This window comes from Chrysemys picta, unplaced genomic scaffold (assembly GCF_011386835.1).
Source record: "Chrysemys picta bellii isolate R12L10 unplaced genomic scaffold, ASM1138683v2 scaf111, whole genome shotgun sequence".
NCBI classification, from domain to species: Eukaryota; Metazoa; Chordata; order Testudines; family Emydidae; genus Chrysemys; species Chrysemys picta.
Genome location: NW_027052818.1, coordinates 8,619 through 15,275, shown reverse-complemented (window position 1 = coordinate 15,275; position 6,657 = coordinate 8,619). Strand labels below are relative to the sequence as shown.

General features: G+C 50.2%; 1 long non-coding RNA gene across 1 annotated transcript; it reads left to right on the top strand.

Moving 5' to 3' along the window:
- The first annotated feature begins 1,957 nt into the window (after positions 1–1,957).
- On the top strand, positions 1,958–5,287 carry LOC135978083 (uncharacterized). The gene is made up of 3 exons (XR_010595515.1): positions 1,958–2,074; positions 3,539–3,657; positions 5,178–5,287. It is a non-coding gene; the product is annotated as an uncharacterized LOC135978083 (long non-coding RNA).
- The last annotated feature ends 1,370 nt before the right edge of the window (positions 5,288–6,657 follow it).

Here is a 6,657-nt window from a genome sequence, read left to right as displayed (position 1 = left end):
AACACTAGATGCTGCCATCCTGTGGCTTAGCATTAGTGTCTGGGATGACTTGGGGCAAGATCTCAACTTCCCCGCAACCCACTTCACTGCTGCCAGAATCCCTCCTGCCCCCCCTGCTAGAGCCGCCTCCCTGGCCAACCTGGGTGGGGGTGGAGAACAGTGTTTTTTTCATACATTCATAGGTTATCGGACTGGAAGGGACCTCGAGAGGTCATCGAGTCCAGTCCCCTGCCCGCATGGCAGGACCAAATACCATCTAGACCATCCCTGATAGACATTTATCTAACCTACTCTTAAATATCTCAAGAGATGGAGATTCCACAACCTCCCTCGGCAATTTATTCCAGTGTTTAACCACCCTGACAGTTAGGAACTTTTTCCTAATGTCCAACCTAGACCTCCCTTGCTGCACTTTAAACCCATTGCTTCTGGTTCTATCCTTAGAGGCTAAGGTGAACAAGTTTTCTCCCTCCTCCTTATGACACCCTTTTAAATACCTGAAAACTGCTATCATGTCTCCTCTCAGTCTTCTCTTTTCCAAACTAAACAAAGCCAATTCTTTCAGCCTTCCTTCATAGGTTTCACGTATGTGAGTGAGAGCAGGAGCCTCTTTCGAGTTGTCTCCTTTCCTTTTACTGATTTTACTAGAAAACAGACATCCCTGTTTAGAAAGTAAGAGCCTCCAAGTGGTTTTGGCAGCTGCTCAGTCTGATCCACGTGGTGCCAGCTGAATTCTAGGCATGGAAAACACTAGTTCAAGGTGGCAGAATTTTAATCCCTCCCTGTAATTTTGTCTGGTAGAATCACTGGGGACATTAGGGTTTGTCCTTTTCGTTTTACCTTTTCCTCCATCCCTCCTTCCTTTCTCTTTATCTCTTACTTCTTTTGTCCTTTCTCTTGTTCCCCTCCCACCACCAGGAGTGGTATATGTGTGTGTGTGTGTGTGTGTTGCTGGGGGTGCTCTTCACCTCCCCTTGTTGGGAGTTGATCCAAAACTGTCTTGGGTGTTAGGGAGGTGGTAACCTCAGAGAGAGATGCTGCCATCAGCGAGGCAGTACAGGGGCGCATGGCCAGGGAAACCTCAGAGACCCCTGTGGCTTTGCTTCAGCAAGTCTCCTTCTCGAGGTTTCTCTTGAGGACTGAGAGAGTGTTAGGGTTGACGTATGTGAGTGCGAGCAGGAGCCTCTTTCGAGTTTTCTCCTTTCCTTTTACTGATTTTACTAGAAAACAGACGTCCCTGTTTAGAAGGTAAGAGCCTCCAAGAGGTTTTGGCAGCTGCTCAGTCTGATCCACGTGGTGCCAGCTGAATTCTAGGCATGGAAAACAGTAGTTTAAGATGGCAGAATTTTATTCCATCTCTTGGATTTTGTGCCGTAGAATCACTGGGGACATTAGGGTTTGTCCTTTTTGTTTTACCTTTTCCTCCATCCCTCCTTCCTTTCTCTTCATCTCTTACTTCTTTTGTCCTTTCTCCTGTTCCTCGAAAACTGTAGGGTTGAAATAGTGCTTGGACTCCACTGACACTAGATGCTGCCATCGTGTGGTTTAGCATTAGTGTCTGGGATGACTTGGGGCAAGATCTCAACCTCCCCGCAACCCACTTCACTGCTGCCAGAATCCCTCCTGCCCCCCCCTGCTAGAGCCGCCTCCCTGCCCAACCTGGGTGGGGGTGGAGAAGAGGGTTCTGATAACTTGAGCTGTGGTTTGGAGGTGGAACAGCTGTCAAGGGCACTGAGGGGGAGGTAGCAGGAGCTCACCCTACAAGGACGGGGGTTGGCACTGGAGATTACTAGAAAGGAGAAGACGACTCCATTCTGGGGTTCAGGAGGTGAATTCATCCCTCAGTGGTGGGCAGGTGCTGGGTGGAAATACTACTGGTTCCAGGTGTCCTTAATTGCCCCTGATTCCTCGGGGCATTTGAGTCTCTGAAAGGGTTCTCGTTCCCTTGCAGGAGGAGGACGTCACGGCCAAAGGGATGCACCAGCTCCGCATCATCCGGCACTTACGCCATGTGCCTGAGACACTGCCTGGGCTGTTCCTCTGAGGCCTTAGCAACTCCCTCTCCCTGCTGCAGGTACTGCTCTGGCTCACTGTAAATGGGGAGCTAGTGGAAGGGGAAATGGAGCCCCCTGGCACTCACTAAAAGGGAAAGTGGTGGATTCTCCAACTCTTGATGTCATTGATTGAAGACTAGATGCCTTTCTGGAATGTGTGTGCCCAAAAAGTAACTATTGTACTATACTGGAAGCCTATGATATGGAGGGGGTTAGATGAGATGCTGTAAAGGTCTCTTCTGGCCAGAAAGTCTCCTACCTATGGAAACACTGAGTGTAGTATTGGGAGCAGCCTCTGATGTTTTACTGTCTAGCTAGCTTGCTTCCTAGAATGAAGACGAATTTTGTGGTGTGATCCACAGAGCGTAGCTCAAACCTTCAAAGTGTCAGGCCAGCAGCAGGACATGAGCACTTTAGGGTTTGGTTGGGTGTGGCAGTGATATCACAAAGGCTTTTTCAAGGACCTCAGCGTACTGGTCAAAGGTGTTAGGGAGGTGGTGACCTCAGAGAGAGATGCTGTCTTCAGCCAGGGAGGACAGGGGCTTACAACCAGGGAAACCTCAGAGACCCCTGTGGCTTTGCTTCAGCAAGTCTCCTTCTCGAGGTTTCTTTTTGAGGACTGAGAGAGTGTTAGGGTTGACGTATGTGAGTGCGAGCAGGAGCCTCTTTCGAGTTTTCTCCTTTCCTTTTACTGATTTTACTTGAAAATTAGAAGGTAAGAGCCTCCAAGAGGTTTTGGAACCTGCTCAGTCTGATCCATCTGGTGCCAGCTGAATTCTCGGCATGGAATACAGTAGTTTAAGGTGGCAGAATTTTATTCCCTCCCTGGAATTTTGTCCCGTGGAATCACTGGGGACACTAGGGTTTGTCCTTTTCGTTTTACCTTTTCCTCCATCCCTCCTTCCTTTCTCTTCATCTCTTACTTCTTTTGTCCTTTCTCTTGTTCCCCTCCCACCTCCAGGAGTGGTGTGTGTGTTGCTGGGGGTGCTCTTCACCTCCACTTGTGGGAAGTTGATCCAGAACTGTCGGGTTCAAATAGTTCTTGGACTCCACTGACACTAGATGCTGCCATCCTGTGGCTTAGCATTAGTGTCTGGGACAACTTGGGGCAAGATCTCAACTTCCCCGCAACCCACTTCACTGCTGGCAGAATCCCTCCTGCCCCCCCTGCTAGGGCCGCCTCCCTGCGCAACCTGGGTTGGGGTGGAGAAGAGGGTTCTGATAACTTGAGCTGTGGTTTGGAGGTAGAACAGCTGTCAAGGGTACTGAGGGGGAGGTAGCAGGAGCTCACCCTACAGGGTGGTGGATTGGCACTGGAGGTTACTAGAAAGGACCAGAAGACTCCATTCTGGGGTTCAGGAGGTGAATTCATCCCTCAGTGGTGGGCAGGTAGTCAGTTTAAATACTGCTGGTTCCAGGTGCCCTTAATTCCCCCTGATTCCTCGGGGCGTTTGAGTCTCTGACAGGTTCTCGTTCCCTTGCAGGAGGAGGACGTCACGGCCAAAGTGATGCACCCGCATTATCCGCCACTTGCGCCAGGTGCCTGAGACACTGCAGGGGCTGCGCCTCTGATGCCTTCAGCATCTCCTGCTCCCTGCTGCAGGTACTGCTCTGTCTCCCTCTAAATGGCGAGCTAGTGGAAGGGGAAATGGAGCCCCCTGGCACTCACTAAAAGGGAAAGTGGTGGATTCTCCATCTCTTGATGTCATTGAATGAAGACTAGATGCCTTTCTGGAATGTGTGTGCCCAAAAAGTAGCTATTGTACTATACAGGAGGCCTATGATATGCAGGGGCTTAGATGAGATGCTCTAAAGGTCTCTTGTGGCCATAACGTCTACAAATTTTGGAAACACTGAGTGTAGTATTGGGAGCAGCCTCTGATGTTTTACTGTCTAGCTAGCTTGCTTCCTAGAATGAAGACGAATTTTGTGGTGTGATCCACAGAGCGTAGCTCAAACCTTCAAAGTGTCAGGCAAGCAGCAGGACATGAGCACTTTAGGGTTTGGTTGGGTGTGGCAGTGATATCACAAAGGCTTTTTCAAGGACCTCAGCGTACTGGTCAAAGGTGTTAGGGAGGTGGTGACCTCAGAGAGAGATGCTGTCTTCAGCCAGGGAGGACAGGGGCTTACGACCAGGGAAACCTCAGAGACCCCTGTGGCTTTGCTTCAGCAAGTCTGCTTCTCGAGGTTTCTTTTTGAGGACTGAGAGAGTATTAGGGTTCACGTATTTAAGTGCGAGCAGGAGCCTCTTTCGAGTTTTCTCCTTTCCTTTTACTGATTTTACTTGAAAATTAGAAGGTACGAGCCTCCAAGAGGTTTTGGAACCTGCTCAGTCTGATCCATCTGGTGCCAGCTGAATTCTCGGCATGGAAAACAGTAGTTTAAGGTGGCAGAATTTTATTCCCTCCCTGGAATTTTGTCCCGTAGAATCACTGGGAACACTAGGGTTTGTCCTTTTCGTTTTACCTTTTCCTCCATTCCTCCTTCCTTTCTCTTCATCTCTTACTTCTTTTGTCCTTTCTCTTGTTCCCCTCACACCACCAGGAGTGGGGTGTGTGTGTGTGTGTGTGTGTGTGTGTGTGTGTGTGTGTGTGTGCGTGTGTGTGTGTGTGTGGTGCTGTTGGTTCTCTTCACCTCCCCTTGTGGGGAGTTGATCCAAAACTGTGGGGTTGAAATAGTGCTTGGACCCCACTGACAGTAGATGCTGCCATTGTGTGACTTAGCATTAGTGTCTGGGATGACTTGGGTCAAGATCTCAACCTCCCTGCAACCCACTTCACTGCTGGCAGAATCCCTCCTGCACACCCTGTTAGAGCCGCCTCCCAGCCCAACCTGTGTCGGGGTGGAGAAGAGGGTTCTGATGACTTGAGCTGTGGTTTGGAGGTGGAATGTCTGTGAAGGGCACTGAGCAGGAGGTAGCAGGAGCTCACCCTACAAGGAGGGGGGTTAGCTCTGGAGGTTTCTAGAAAGGACAAGAAGACTCCATTGTGGGGTTCAGGAGGTGAATTCATCTCTCATTGATGGGCAGGTGCTGGGTGGAAATACTGCTGGTTCCAGGTTCCCTTAATTCCCCCTGATTCCTCGGGGCCTTTGAGTCTCTGACAGGTTCTCGTTCCCTTGCAGCAGGAGGACGTCAGGGCCAAAATGATGCACCAGCTCCGCATCATCCTGCACTTACGCCACTTGCCTGAGACACTGCAGGTGCTGCGCCTCTGAGGCCTTCAGGAACTCCCGCTCCCTGCTGCAGGTACTGTTCTGGCTCACTGTAAATGGGGAGCTAATGGAAGGGGAAATGGATCCCCCTGGCACTCACTAAAAGGGAAAGTGATGGATTCTCCATCTCTTAATGTCATTTAATTTAGACTAGATACCTTTCTGGAATGTTTGTGCCCAAAAAGTAACTATTGTACTATACAGGAAGCCCATGATATGCAGGGGCTTAGATTAGATGCTCTAAAGGTCTCTTCTGGCCATAAAGTGTAGTAATTTTGGAAACACGGAGTGTAGCATTGGGAGCAGCCTCTGATGTTTTACTGTCTAGCCGGCTTGCTTCCTAGAATGAAGACGCATTGAGTGGGGTGATCCACACAGAGTAGCTCAAACCTTCAAAGTGTGAGGCCAGCAGGAGGACATTAGCACTTCAGGGTTTGGTTGGGTGTGGCAGTGACATCACAAAGGCCTTTTGCAGGACGTCAGCTTATTGGTCAAATGTGTTAGGGAGGTGGTGACCTCAGAGAGAGATGCTGACATCAGAGAGAGATGCTGACATGAGGGCCAGGGAAACCTCAGAGACCCCTCTGGCTTTGCTTCAGCAAGTCTCCTCCTTGAGGTCTCTCTTTGAGGAAAGTAAGTGCCTCGGAGAGGTTTGTATCCTGTTCAGTCTGATCCACCTGGTGCCAGCTGAATTCTAGGCATGGAAAACACTAGTTCAAGGTGGCAGAATTTTATTCCCTCCCTGTGATTTTGTCCCGTAGAATCACTGGGGATATTAGTGTTTGTCCTTTTCGTTTTACCTTTTCCTCCCTCCCTCCTTCCTTTCTCTTCATCTCTTACGTCTTTTGTCCTTTCTCCTGTTCCCCTCCCACCACCGGGAGTGGTTTGTGTTTGTGTGTGTGTGTGTGTGTGTGTGTTTTGCTGGGGGTGCTCTTCACCTCCCTTTGTGGGGAGTTCATCCAAACCTGTGTGGTTGAAATAGTGCTTGGACTCCACTGACACTAGATGCTGCCATCGTGTGGATTAGCATTGGTGTCTGGGATGACTTGGGGCAAGATCTCAACCTCCCCGCAGCCCACTTCACTGCTGGCAGAATCCCACCTGCCACCACTGCTAGAGCCGCCTCCCTGGCCAACCTGGGTGGGGGTGGAGAAGAGGGTTTTGATAACTTGAGCTGTGGTTTGGTGGTGGAACAGCTGTCAAGGGCACTGAGAGGGAGGTAGCAGCAGCTCACCCTTCAAGGAGGGGATTTGGCACTGGAGGTTACTAGAAAGGACAAGAAGACTCCATTCTGGGGTTCAGGAGGTGAATTCATCCCTCTGTGGTGGGCAGGTGCTGAGTGGAAATACTGCTGATTCCCGGTGCCCTTAATTCCCCCTGATTCCTCGGG